Consider the following 14318-nt stretch of genomic DNA (forward strand, 5'->3'; position numbering starts at 1 on the left):
TCTCTTTTATTTTTACTTAAAGTACAATAACTTTTACCATTTTAATTTGTTTTAATAGTATATTGACAGTATTGTTTTCTTTCAAAAATCCACTTCATTTTCTTTACCCTATTATTAAAATGGTAATTGACAAAAACAAACTACATTGTCACCAGAAGAGCAATACAAAATGTACAAGTGATATATTAAATTCATCTTTCCAGCTTGAATTTCAATGATGCATTGGGTCAACAATTTTGTGAGAAACATCTTCACCCTTAAATAAAGATTTTCTTAATTCCTTACCTGTGTGCTAATTAGATATCACCTTGTTTTCACATTAAACAGACTTCCACATGAGAAAGCAGCAAGGATGCAGTGGCGTTAATGTTTCCTGGTGTCAACCTGTATTATTTCAGTAGACATTGAAATGAGGATGCATCTTGCTGCCTTTCCAATGAAGCAAGTTTAATTTAGTAATAGGTGAAAAACCATCCTTACAAAGGTGTTAATCAGAGACTTGGCTTTGTGGACACTTTTCAGAGAACAAATTTGTTAGCATAAAAATAAAGCCAGAAAATGAAGAGCTGTTTAATCACTCAATTGGATTTTTCTGCCAGCATATTTTTTTTCTCTGCAACCCACTGCTAAATTGTGCTTCCTAGCTGTTTTTTATAAAATCACTGAATCAAATCTAACTCTGATTACATCAGAGAAGGCCAGGTACCCTACACAATAAGAGGGGGTTTGAAATTTTGACTTGTCTACTTAAATATCACCAAAATCTGATCACAAGGTCAATTACGTCCCTGGGTGGGATTGAACCACCAACCTTTCGGTTAATAGCCGTACATACTAACTGATTGCGCCACAGAGACCCTTTTACTTGCCTTACAGAGCAGCTCTGGAGCTGTTACAGTGCCCAGCTGCTGCAAGAAATCAGCTTGAATGCTTAAGGGGCTGGGGCATAGCCAACATGAGCCCCACACCGAAGGAGGGTGGAGGTGTTTAATGCGAACTAGGGGTCATCCAAGCGCCGCAAAAGGCCTGCCATGCCCTGCACGCCCCTTTTCTCTTTTCATATGCAGACGAGGGTTGAAGCCAACTTTGACCCACTGCTTGGATGACATCACCATATGCAAATCTATCTGCTGCAGGCCTTCACCCAGGAATGCTTGCACTAGTTGTTGCATTTGGTTTGTTGTTTGGGGGTGCTTCAGTATTAGGCAGCCTTCTGCCCTCCCATGTTCATCTGAAAATATGTGTTCTCCCTGCAGTTGTTGTCCCCAGATGAGAGTTCCCTTGTGCTGCCTCAGTTGAATCTCCTTTACTTGACAGAGATGTGCCTGAGCAGCGGCCCTCCCCAGCTCTATCCCAAATCATACTTATTTTGCATAGGAGATACCATGGTCATGAAGATTGTTCTCCCAGGGTGAGGTTCATTCATTGCATTCTGGGTATGCTGACCCCTATGATTTCCCCAAATGTGGGAAACTCGACTGCATTATTTGTGGTAGTGGGGGACTGTGTTTGTGCTTTCCTCTGGTCAGCTCTGGTAAAAGTCAGATTTCTTTGTCTCAGATCTTCCTCTAGCCTTGTTCCTCTTTCGAGAGTTCCCTTGTGCTGCCTCAGTTGGATCTCCTTAAGTTGACAGGGGGGTACCCGAGTAGCGACCCTCCCCAGCTCTAGCCCAACTCCTACTTACCTGCCAGGTGAGATACTATGATCATGTAGGTGCTTCTCCCAGGGCAAGGGTCACCCATTGCACTCTGGGTGTGCTGCCCCTGTGATTTCCCCAAATGTGGGAAACTTGACTGCATAATTTGTGTTTCCCCTGGTCGTCTCTCGTATAATTCAGATCTCTTTGTCTCAGGTCTCTCTCCAGCCTAGTTTGCTGTCTGTTTCCACTTCTCTTTTCTTGAGCCGCTCCCTTCTATGCTCTTGCGCACTATCCTGACTTCTCCCGTCTGCTTACTTTGTGCCTTCCAACACACAATGCAAACTACAGGTAGTGCTGCAGGGCCCACACCCTTTTACTTGCCTCACAGAGCAGCTCTGGAGCTGTTACAGTACCCAGCTGCTGCAAGAAATCAGCTTGAATGCTTCAGGGGCTTGGGCATTGCCAACATGAGCCCCACACCGAAGGAGGGTGGGGGTGTTTAATGCGAACTAAGGGTCACCCAAGCGCCGCAAAAGGCCGCCATGCCCTGCACGCCCCTTTTCTCTTTTCATATGCAGACGAGGGTTGAAGCCAACTTTGACCCACTGCTTGGATGGCATTACCATATGCAAATCAATCTGCTGCAGGCCTTCCCCCAGGAATGCTTGCACTAGTTGTTGCATTTGGTTTGTTGTTTGGGGGTGCTTCAGTATTAGGCAGCCTTCTGCCCTCCCATGTTCATCTGAAAATATGTGTTCTCCCTGCAGTTGTTGTCCCCAGATGAGAGTTCCCTTGTGCTGCCTCAGTTGAATCTCCTTTACTTGACAGAGATGTGCCTGAGCAGCGGCCCTCCCCAGCCCTATCCCAAATCATACTTATTTTGCATAAGAGATACCATGGTCATGAAGATTGTTCTCCCAGGGTGAGGTTCATTCATTGCATTCTGGGTATGCTGACCCCTGTGATTTCCCCAAATGTGGGAAACTCGACTGCATTATTTGTGGTAGTGGGGGACTGTGTTTGTGCTTTCCTCTGCTCAGCTCTGGTAAAAGTCAGATTTCTTTGTCTCAGATATTCCTCTAGCCTTGTTCTTCTTTCGAGAGTTCCCTTGTGCTGCCTCAGTTGGATCTCCTTCACTTGACAGGGGGGTGCCCGAGCAGCGACCCTCCCCAGCTCTAGCCCAACTCCTACTTACCTGCCAGGTGAGATACTATGATCAGGAAGGTGCTTCTCCCAGGGCAAGGCTCACCCATTGCACTCTGGGTGTGCTGCTCCTGCGATTTCCCCAAATGTGGGAAACTTGACTGCATAATTTGTGTTTCCTCTGGTCGGCTCTCGTATAATTCAGATCTCTTTGTCTCAGGTCTTTCTCCAGCCTAGTTTGCTGTCTGTTTCCACTTCTCTTTTCTTGAGCCGCTCCCTTCTATGCCCTTGCGCACTATCCTGACCTCTCCCGTCTGCTTACTTTGTGCCTTCCAACGCACAATGCATACTACAGGTAGTGCTGCAGGGCCCACACCCTTTTACATGCTTTACAGAACAGCTCTGGAGCTGTTACAGTGCCCAGCTGCTGCAAGAAATCATCTTGAATGCTTCAGGGGCTGGGGCATAGCCAACATGAGCCCCACACCGAAGGAGGGGTCATCCAAGCGCCACAAAAGGACACCATGCCCTGCACATCCCTTTTTTCTTTTCATATGCAGACGATGGTTGAAGCCAACTTTGACCCACTGCTTGGATGACATCACCATATGCAAATCCATCTGCTGCAGGCCTTCCCCCAGGAATGCTTGCACTAGTTGTTGCATTTGGTTTGTTGTTTGGGGGTGCTTCAGTATTAGGCAGCCTTCTGCCCTCCCATGTTCATCTGAAAATATGTGTTCTCCCTGCAGTTGTTGTCCCCAGATGAGAGTTCCCTTGTGCTGCCTCAGTTGAATCTCCTTTACTTGACAGAGATGTGCCTGAGCAGCGGCCCTCCCCAGCCCTATCCCAAATCATACTTATTTTGCATAGGAGATACCATGGTCATGAAGATTGTTCTCCCAGGGTGAGGTTCATTCATTGCATTCTGGGTATGCTGACCCCTATGATTTCCCCAAATGTGGGAAACTCGACTGCATTATTTGTGGTAGTGGGGGACTGTGTTTGTGCTTTCTTCTGGTCAACTCTGGTAAAAATCAGATTTCTTTGTCTCAGATCTTCCTCTAGCCTTGTTCCTCTTTCGAGAGTTCCCTTGTGCTGCCTCAGTTGGATCTCCTTCACTTGACAGGGGGGTACCCGAGCAGCGACCCTCCCCAGCTCTAGCCCAACTCCTACTTACCTGCCAGGTGAGATACTATGATCATGTAGGTGCTTCTCCCAGGGCAAGGCTCACCCATTGCACTCTGGGTGTGCTGCCCCTGTGATTTCCCCAAATGTGGGAAACTTTCTGCATAATTTGTGTTTCCCCTGGTCGTCTCTCGTATAATTCAGATCTCTTTGTCTCAGGTCTCTCTCCAGCCTAGTTTGCTGTCTGTTTCCACTTCTCTTTTCTTGAGCCGCTCCCTTCTATGCCCTTGCGCACTATCCTGACTTCTCCCGTCTGCTTACTTTGTGCCTTCCAACACACAATGCAAACTACAGGTAGTGCTGCAGGGCCCACACCCTTTTACTTGCCTCACAGAGCAGCTCTGGAGCTGTTACAGTGCCCAGCTGCTGCAAGAAATCAGCTTGAATGCTTCAGGTGCTGGGGCATAGCCAACATGAGCCCCACACCGAAGGAGGGTGGGGGTGTTTAATGCGAACTAAGGGTCATGCAAGCGCCGCAAAAGGCCGCCATGCCCTGCACATCCCTTTTTTCTTTTCATATGCAGACGAGGGTTGAAGCCAACTTTGACCCACTGCTTGGATGGCATTACCATATGCAAATCCATCTGCTGCAGGCCTTCCCCCAGGAATGCTTGCACTAGTTGTTGCATTTGGTTTGTTGTTTGGGGGTGCTTCAGTATTAGGCAGCCTTCTGCCCTCCCATGTTCATCTGAAAATATGTGTTCTCCCTGCAGTTGTTGTCCCCAGATGAGAGTTCCCTTGTGCTGCCTCAGTTGAATCTCCTTTACTTGACAGAGATGTGCCTGAGCAGCGGCCCTCCCCTGCCCTATCCCAAATCATACTTATTTTGCATAGGAGATACCATGGTCATGAAGATTGTTCTCCCAGGGTGAGGTTCATTCATTGCATTCTGGGTATGCTGACCCCTATGATTTCCCCAAATGTGGGAAACTCGACTGCATTTTCACATTAAACAGACATTAAACAGACTTTCGCAAAGTGTCTCTGTGGCGCAATCAGTTAGTGTGTACGGCTATTAACTAAAAGGTTGGTGGTTCAATCCCACCCAGGGATGTAATTGATCTTGTTATCAGGTTTTGGTGATCTTTAAGTAGACAAGTCAAAATTTCAAACCCCCTCTTATGGTGTAGGGTACCTGGCCTTCTCTGATGTAATCAGAGTTAGATTTGATTCATTGATTTTATAAAAACAGCTAGGAAGCACAATTTAGCAGTGGTTTGCAGAGAAAAAAAATATGCTGGCAGAAAAATCCAATTGAGTGATTTAACAGCTCTTCATTTTCTGGCTTATTTTTATGCTAACAAATTTGTTCTCTGAAAAGTGTCCACAAAGCAAAGTCTCTGATTAACACCTTTGTAAGGATGGTTTTTCACCTATTACTAAATTAAACTTGCTTCATTGGAAAGGCAGCAAGATGCATCCTCATTTCAATGTCTACTGAAATAATACAAGTTGACACCAGGAAACATTAACGCCACTGCATCCTTGCTGCTTTCTCATGTGGAAGTCTGTTTAATGCGAAAACAAGGTGATATCTAATTATCACACAGGTAAGGAATTAAGAAAATCTTTATTTAAGGGTGAAGATGTTTCTCACAAAATCGTTGCCCCAATGCATCATTGAAATTCAAGCTGGAAAGATGATTTTAATATATCACTTGTACATTTTGTATTGCTCTTCTGGTGACAATGTAGTTTGTTTTTGTCAATTACCATTTTAATAATAGGGTAAAGAAAATTAAGTGGATTTTTGAAAGAAAACAATACTGTCAATATACTATTAAAACAAATTAAAATGGTAAAAGTTATTGTACTTTAAGTAAAAATAAAAGAGCCAAAATATCAATCCCAGTTTTGGATTACTTTAATTAACAAAAAAAAAGCATATAGCAAAGGATAGTTTCAATCTGCCTACCTCTGGGTTATGGGCCCAGCATGCTTCCATTGCTGTACTCTGCTGCACATGTAAGTGCAAGAGATCCTGAAGCACTCGCTCATCATGGGAAAGTACCAATGTGTTTCTTCGTTGGTTGATGGAAGAAACATCTTACAAAAACTCTCCAGATTATTGACTTTTTAAAGTTTTTCTAATTAACGTTCTAGATGAATGCTTATTAGCCTTTGTCAGTATTTACTTCTGCAAAGTGTCTCTGTGGCGCAATTAGTTAGTGTGTACGGCTACTAACCAAAAGGTTGGTGGTTCAATCACACCCAGGGACGTAATTGACCTTGTGATCAGATTTTGGTGATCTTTAAGTAGACAAGTCAAAATTTCAAACCCCCTGTTATGGTGTAGGCTACCTGGCCTTCTCTGATGTAATCAGAGTTAGATTTGATTCAGTGATTTTATTAAAACAGCTAGGAAGCACAATTTAGCAGTGGGTTGCAGAGAAAAAGAAATATGCTTGCAAAAAAATCCAATTGAGTGATTAAACAGCTCTTCATTTTCTGGCTTTATTTTTATGCTAACAAATTTGTTCTCTGAAAAGTGTCCACAAAGCCAAGTCTCTGATTAACACCTTTGTAGGGATGGTTTTTCACCTATTACTAAATTAAACTTGCTTCATTGGAAAGGCAGCAAGATGCATCCTCATTTCAATGTCTACTGAAATAATACAGGTTGACACCAGGAAACATTAACACCACTGCATCCTTGCTGCTTTCTCATGTGGAAGTCTGTTTAATGTGAAAACAAGGTGATATCTAATTAGCACACAGGTAAGGAATTAAGAAAATCTTTAAGGGTGAAGATGTTTCTCACAAAATCGTTGCCCCAATGCATCATTGAAATTCAAGCTGGAAAGATGATTTTAATATATCACTTGTACATTTTGTATTGCTCTTCTGGTGACAATGTAATTTGTTTTTGTCAATTACCATTTTAATAATAGGGTAAAGAAAATTAAGTGGATTTTTGAAAGAAAACAATACTGTCAATATACTATTAAAACAAATTAAAATGGTAAAAGTTATTGTACTTTAAGTAAAAATAAAAGAGCAAAAATATCAATCCCAGTTTTGGATTACTTTAATTAACAAAAAAAAATGCATATAGCAAAGGATAGTTTCAATCTGCCTACCTCTGGGTTATGGGCCCAGCATGCTTCCATTGCAGTACTCTGCTGCACATGTAAGTGCAAGAGATCCTGAAGCACTCACTCATAATGGGAAAGTACCAATGTGTTTCTTCGTTGGTTGATGGAAGAAACATCTTACAAAAACTCTCCAGATTATTGACTTTTTAAAGTTTTTCTAGGAAACGTTCTAGATGAATGCTTATTAGCCTTTGTCAGTATGTACTTTTGCAAAGTGTCTCTGTGGTGCAATTGGTTAGTGTGTAAGACTATTAACCAAAAGGTTGGTGGTTCAATCCCACCCAGGAATGTAATTGACCTTGTGATCAGATTTTGGTGATATTTAAGTAGACAAGTCAAAATTTCATACCCCCTCTTATTGTGTAGGGTACCTGGCCTTCTCTGATGTAATCAGAGTTAGATTTGATTCAGTGATTTTATAAAAAAAACAGCTAGGAAGCACAATTTAGCAGTGGGTTGCAGATAAAAAAATATGCTGGCAAAAAAATACAATTGAGTGATTAAACAGCTCTTCATTTTCTGGCTTTATTTTTATGCTAACAAATTTGTTCTCTGAAATGTGTCCACAAAGCCAAGTCTCTGATTAACACCTTTGTAGGGATGGTTTTTCACCTATTACTAAATTAAACTTGCTTCATTGGAAAGGCAACAAGATGCATCCTCATTTCAATGTCTACTGAAATAATACAGGTTGACACCAGGAAACATTAACGCCACTGCATCCTTGCTGCTTTCTCATGTGGAAGTCTGTTTAATGTGAAAACAAGGTGATATCTAATTATCACACAGGTAAGGAATTAAGAAAATCTTTATTTAAGGGTGAAGATGTTTCTCACAAAATCGTTGCCCCAATGCATCATTGAAATTCAAGCTGGAAAGATGATTTTAATATATCACTTGTACATTTTGTATTGCTCTTCTGGTGACAATGTAGTTTGTTTTTGTCAATTACCATTTTAATAATAGGGTAAAGAAAATTAAGTGGATTTTTAAAAGAAAACAATACTGTCAATATACTATCAAAACAAATTAAAATGGTAAAAGTTATTGTACTTTAAGTAAAAATAAAAGAGCCAAAATATCAATCCCAGTTTTGGATTACTTTAATTAACAAAAAAAAAATGCATATAGCAAAGGATAGTTTCAATCTGCCTATCTCTGGGTTATGGGCCCAGCATGCTTCCATTGCAGTACTCTGCTGCACATGTAAGTGCAAGAGATCCTGAAGCACTCACTCATCATGGGAAAGTACCAATGTGTTTCTTCATTGGTTGATGGAAGAAACATCTTACAAAAACTCTCCAGATTATTGACTTTTTAAAGTTTTTCTAGGAAACGTTCTTGATGAATGCTTATTAGCCTTTGTCAGTATGTACTTTTTGCAAAGTGTCTCTGTGGTGCAATTGGTTAGTGTGTAAGGCTATTAACCAAAAGGTTGGTGGTTCAATCCCACCCAGGAACGTAATTGACCTTGTGATCAGATTTTGGTGATATTTAAGTAGACAAGTCAAAATTTCAAACCCCCTCTTATTGTGTAGGGTACCTGGCCTTCTCTGATATAATCAGAGTTAGATTTGATTCAGTGATTTTATAAAAAAAACAGCTAGGAAGCACAATTTAGCAGTGGGTTGCAGAGAAAAAAAATATGCTGGCAAAAAAAAATCCAATTGAGTGATTAAACAGCTCTTCATTTTCTGGCTTTATTTTTAAGCTAACAAATTTGTTCTCTGAAAAGTGTCCACAAAGCCAAGTCTCTGATTAACACCTTTGTAGGGATGGTTTTTCACCTATTACTAAATTAAACTTGCTTCATTGGAAAGGCAGCAAGATGCATCCTCATTTCAATGTCTACTGAAATAATACAAGTTGACACCAGGAAACATTAACGCCACTGCATCCTTGCTGCTTTCTCATGTGGAAGTCTGTTTAATGCGAAAACAAGGTGATATCCAATTAGCACACAGGTAAGGAATTAAGAAAATCTTTATTTAAGGGTGAAGATGTTTCTCACAAAATCGTTGCCCCAATGCATCATTGAAATTCAAGCTGGAAAGATGATTTTAATATATCACTTGTACATTTTGTATTGCTCTTCTGGTGACAATGTAGTTTGTTTTTGTCAATTACCATTTTAATAATAGGGTAAAGAAAATTAAGTGGATTTTTGAAAGAAAACAATACTGTCAATATACTATTAAAACAAATTAAAATGGTAAAAGTTATTGTACTTTAAGTAAAAATAAAAGAGCCAAAATATCAATCCCAGTTTTGGATTACTTTAATTAAAAAAAAAAGCATACAGCAGAGGATAGTTTCAATCTGCCTACCTCTGGGTTATGAGCCCAGCATGCTTCCATTGCTGTACTCTGCTGCACATGTAAGTGCAAGAGATCCTGAAGCACTCACTCATCATGGGAAAGTACCAATGTGTTTCTTCGTTGGTTGATGGAAGAAACATCTTACAAAAACTCTCCAGATTATTGACTTTTTAAAGTTTTTCTAGGAAACGTTTTAGATGAATGCTTATTAGCCTTTGTCAGTATGCCCTTTCGCAAAGTGTCTCTGTGGCGCAATCAGTTAGTGTGTACGGCTATTAACTAAAAGGTTGGTGGTTCAATCCCACCCAGGGATGTAATTGATCTTGTTATCAGATTTTGGTGATCTTTAAGTAGACAAGTCAAAATTTCAAACCCCTTCTTATGGTGTAGGGTACCTGGCCTTCTCTGATGTTATCAGAGTTAGATTTGATTCATTGATTTTATAAAAACAGCTAGGAAGCACAATTTAGCAGTGGTTTGCAGAGAAAAAAAATATGCTGGCAGAAAAATCCAATTGAGTGATTAAACAGCTCTTCATTTTCTGGCTTTATTTTTATGCTAACAAATTTGTTCTCTGAAAAGTGTCCACAAAGCCAAGTCTCTGATTAACACCTTTGTAAGGATGGTTTTTCACCTATTACTAAATTAAACTTGCTTCATTGGAAAGGCAGCAAGATGCATCCTCATTTCAATGTCTACTGAAATAATACAAGTTGACACCAGGAAACATTAATGCCACTGCATCCTTGCTGCTTTCTCATGTGGAAGTCTGTTTAATGCGAAAACAAGGTGATATCTAATTATCACACAGGTAAGGAATTAAGAAAGTCTTTATTTAAGGGTGAAGATGTTTCTCACAAAATCGTTGCCCCAATGCATCATTGAAATTCAAGCTGGAAAGATGATTTTAATATATCACTTGTACATTTTGTATTGCTCTTCTGGTGACAATGTAGTTTGTTTTTGTCAATTACCATTTTAATAATAGGGTAAAGAAAATTAAGTGGATTTTTGAAAGAAAACAATACTGTCAATATACTATTAAAACAAATTAAAATGGTAAAAGTTATTGTACTTTAAGTAAAAATAAAAGAGCCAAAATATCAATCCCAGTTTTGGATTACTTTAATTAACAAAAAAAAAGCATATAGCAAAGGATAGTTTCAATCTGCCTACCTCTGGGTTATGGGCCCAGCATGCTTCCATTGCTGTACTCTGCTGCACATGTAAGTGCAAGAGATCCTGAAGCACTCACTCATCATGGGAAAGTACCAATGTGTTTCTTCGTTGGTTGATGGAAGAAACATCTTACAAAAACTCTCCAGATTATTGACTTTTTAAAGTTTTTCTAGGAAACGTTTTAGATGAATGCTTATTAGCCCTTGTCAGTATATACTTTTGCAATGTGTCTCTGTGGCGCAATTAGTTAGTGTGTACGGCTATTAACCAAAAGGTTAGTGGTTCAATCCCACCCAGGTACGTAATTGACCTTGTTATCAGATTTTGGTGATCTTTAAGTAGACAAGTCAAAATTTCAAACCCCCTGTTATGGTGTAGGGTACCTGGCCTTCTCTGATGTAATCAGAGTTAGATTTGATTCAGTGATTTTATAAAAACAGCTAGGAAGCACAATTTAGCAGTGGGTTGCAGAGAAAAAGAAATATGCTGGCAGAAAAATCCAATTGAGTGATTAAACAGCTCTTCATTTTCTGGCTTTATTTTTATGCTAACAAATTTGTTCTCTGAAAAGTGTCCACAAAGCAAAGTCTCTGATTAACACCTTTGTAGGGATGGTTTTTCACCTATTACTAAATTAAACTTGCTTCATTGGAAAGGCAGCAAGATGCATCCTCATTTCAATGTCTACTGAAATAATATAGGTTTACACCAGGAAACATTAACGCCACTGCATCCTTGCTGCTTTCTCATGTGGAAGTCTGTTTAATGTGAAAACAAGGTGATATCTAATTAGCACACAGGTAAGGAATTAAGAAAATCTTTATTTAAGGGTGAAGATGTTTCTCACAAAATCGTTGCCCCAATGCATCATTGAAATTCAAGCTGGAAAGATGATTTTAATATATCACTTGTACATTTTGTATTGCTCTTCTGGTGACAATGTAGTTTGTTTTTGTCAATTACCATTTTAATAATAGGGTAAAGAAAATGAAGTGGATTTTTGAAAGAAAACAATACTGTCAATATACTATTAAAACAAATTAAAATGGTAAAAGTTATTGTACTTTAAGTAAAAATAAAAGAGCCAAAATATCAATCCCAGTTTTGGATTACTTTAATTAACAAAAAAAAATGCATATAGCAGAGGATAGTTTCAATCTGCCTACCTCTGGGTTATGGGCCCAGCATGCTTCCATTGCTGTACTCTGCGGCACATGTAAGTGCAAGAGATCCTGAAGCACTCACTCATCATGGGAAAGTACCAATGTGTTTCTTCGTTGGTTGATAGAAGAAACATCTTACAAAAACTCTCCAGATTATTGACTTTTTTAAGTTTTTCTAGGAAACGTTTTAGATGAATGCTTATTAGCATTTGTCAGTATGTACTTTTGCAAAGTGTCTCTGTGGCGCAATCAGTTAGTGTGTACGGCTATTAACCAAAAGGTTGGTGGTTCAATCCCACCCAGGGACGTAATTGACCTTGTTATCAGATTTTGGTGATCTTTAAGTAGACAAGTCAAATTTCATACCCCCTGTTATTGTGTAGGGTACCTGGCCTTCTCTGATGTAATCAGAGTTAGATTTGATTCAATGATTTTATAAAAACATCTAGGAAGCACAATTTAGCAGTGGGTTGCAGAGAAAAAGAAATATGCTGGCAAAAAAATCAAATTGCGTGATTAAACAGCTCTTCATTTTCTGGCTTTATTTTTATGCTAACAAATTTGTTCTCTGAAAAGTGTCCACAAAGCCAAGTCTCTGATTAACACCTTTGTAGGGATGGTTTTTCACCTATTACTAAATTAAACTTGCTTCATTGGAAAGGCAGCAAGATGCATCCTCATTTCAATGTCTACTGAAATAATACAGGTTGAAACCAGGAAACATTAACGCCACTGCATCCTTGCTGCTTTCTCATGTGGAAGTCTGTTTAATGTGAAAACAAGGTGATATCTAATTAGCACACAGGTACGGAATTACGAAAATCTTTATTTAAGGGTGAAGATGTTTCTCACAAAATTGTTGCCCCAATGCATCATTGAAATTCAAGCTGGAAAGATGATTTTAATATATCACTTGTACATTTTGTATTGCTCTTCTGGTGACAATGTAGTTTTTTTTGTCAATTACCATTTTAATAATAGGGTAAAGAAAATTAAGTGGATTTTTGAAAGAAAACTATACTGTCAATATACTATTAAAACAAATTAAAATGGTAAAAGTTATTGTACTTTAAGTAAAAATAAAAGAGCAAAAATATCAATCCCAGTTTTGATTACTTAAATTAACAAAAAAAAATGCATATAGCAAAGGATAGTTTCAATCTGCCTACCTCTGGGTTATGGGTCCAGCATGCTTCCATTGCAGTACTCTGCTGCACATGTAAGTGCAAGAGATCCTGAAGCACTCACTCATCATGGGAAAGTACCAATGTGTTTATTCGTTGGTTGATGGAAGAAACATCTTACAAAAACTCTCCAGATTATTTATTTTTTAATGTTTTTCTAGGAAACGTTCTAGATGTATGCTTATTAGCCTTTGTCAGTATGTACTTTTTGCAAAGTGTCTCTGTGGCGCGATCGGTTAGTGTGTTCGACTATTAACCAAAAGGTTGGTGGTTCAATCCCACCCAGGGACGTAATTGACCTTGTGATCAGATTTTGGTGATATTTAAGTAGACAAGTCAAAATTTCAAACCCCCTCTTATTGTGTAGGCTACCTGGCCTTCTCTGATGTAATCAGAGTTAGATTTGATTCAGTGATTTTATAAAAAACAGCTAGGAAGCACAATTTAGCAGTGGGTTACAGAGAAAAAAAATATGCTGGCAGAAAAATCCAATTGAGTGATTAAACAGCTCTTCATTTTCTGGCTTTATTTTTATGCTAACAAATTTGTTCTCTGAAAAGTGTCCACAAAGCCAAGTCTCTGATTAACACCTTTGTAAGGATGGTTTTTCACCTATTACTAAATTAAACTTGCTTCATTGGAAAGGCAGCAAGATGCATCCTCATTTCAATGTCTACTGAAATAATACAGGTTGACACCAGGAAACATTAACGCCACTGCATCCTTGCTGCTTTCTCATGTGGAAGTCTGTTTAATGTGAAAACAAGGTGATATCTAATTAGCACACAGGTAAGGAATTAAGAAAATCTTTATTTAAGGGTGAAGATGTTTCTCACAAAATCGTTGCCCCAATGCATCATTGAAATTCAAGCTGGAAAGATGATTTTAATATATCACTTGTACATTTTGTATTGCTCTTCTGGTGACAATGTAGTTTGTTTTTGTCAATTACCATTTTAATAATAGGGTAAAGAAAATTAAGTGGATTTTTGAAAGAAAACAATACTGTCAATATACTATTAAAACAAATTAAAATGGTAAAAGTTATTGTACTTTAAGTAAAAATAAAAGAGACAAAATATCAATCCCAGTTTTTGGATTACTTTAATTAACAAAAAAAAAGCATATAGCAAAGGATAGTTTCAATCTGCCTATCTCTGGGTTATGGGCCCAGCATGCTTCCATTGCTGTACTCTGCTGCACATGTAAGTGCAAGAGATCCTGAAGCACTCACTCATCATGGGAAAGTACCAATGTGTTTCTTCGTTGGTTGATGGAAGAAACATCTTACAAAAACTCTCCAGATTATTGACTTTTTAAAGTTTTTCTAGGAAACGTTTTAGATGAATGCTTATTAGCCCTTGTCAGTATATACTTTTGCAATGTGTCTCTGTGGCGCAATTAGTTAGTGT

The 14318-nt window shown here is 38.9% G+C and overlaps 6 non-coding genes and 1 pseudogene across 6 annotated transcripts; all 7 read left to right on the forward strand.

Moving 5' to 3' along the window:
• Positions 1 to 1360: 1360 nt before the first annotated feature.
• On the forward strand, positions 1361 to 1524 carry LOC135022372 (U1 spliceosomal RNA). The gene has a single exon (XR_010219508.1). It is a non-coding gene; the product is annotated as a U1 spliceosomal RNA (small nuclear RNA).
• A 152-nt stretch (positions 1525 to 1676) lies between these two features.
• LOC135022363 (U1 spliceosomal RNA) lies at positions 1677 to 1839 on the forward strand. The gene has a single exon (XR_010219502.1). It is a non-coding gene; the product is annotated as a U1 spliceosomal RNA (small nuclear RNA).
• A 671-nt stretch (positions 1840 to 2510) lies between these two features.
• On the forward strand, positions 2511 to 2674 carry LOC135022355 (U1 spliceosomal RNA). Its single transcript, XR_010219496.1, has one exon. It is a non-coding gene; the product is annotated as a U1 spliceosomal RNA (small nuclear RNA).
• A 152-nt stretch (positions 2675 to 2826) lies between these two features.
• On the forward strand, positions 2827 to 2989 carry LOC135022359 (U1 spliceosomal RNA). The gene has a single exon (XR_010219499.1). It is a non-coding gene; the product is annotated as a U1 spliceosomal RNA (small nuclear RNA).
• A 646-nt stretch (positions 2990 to 3635) lies between these two features.
• Positions 3636 to 3799, forward strand: LOC135022352 (U1 spliceosomal RNA). The gene has a single exon (XR_010219493.1). It is a non-coding gene; the product is annotated as a U1 spliceosomal RNA (small nuclear RNA).
• Positions 3800 to 3951: 152 nt separating this feature from the next.
• Positions 3952 to 4113, forward strand: LOC135022366 (U1 spliceosomal RNA). Its single transcript, XR_010219505.1, has one exon. It is a non-coding gene; the product is annotated as a U1 spliceosomal RNA (small nuclear RNA).
• A 671-nt stretch (positions 4114 to 4784) lies between these two features.
• On the forward strand, positions 4785 to 4912 carry LOC135022369 (U1 spliceosomal RNA; annotated as a pseudogene).
• The last annotated feature ends 9406 nt before the right edge of the window (positions 4913 to 14318 follow it).

This window comes from Pseudophryne corroboree, unplaced genomic scaffold, assembly GCF_028390025.1.
Source record: "Pseudophryne corroboree isolate aPseCor3 unplaced genomic scaffold, aPseCor3.hap2 scaffold_387, whole genome shotgun sequence".
NCBI lineage: Eukaryota > Metazoa > Chordata > Amphibia > Anura > Myobatrachidae > Pseudophryne > Pseudophryne corroboree.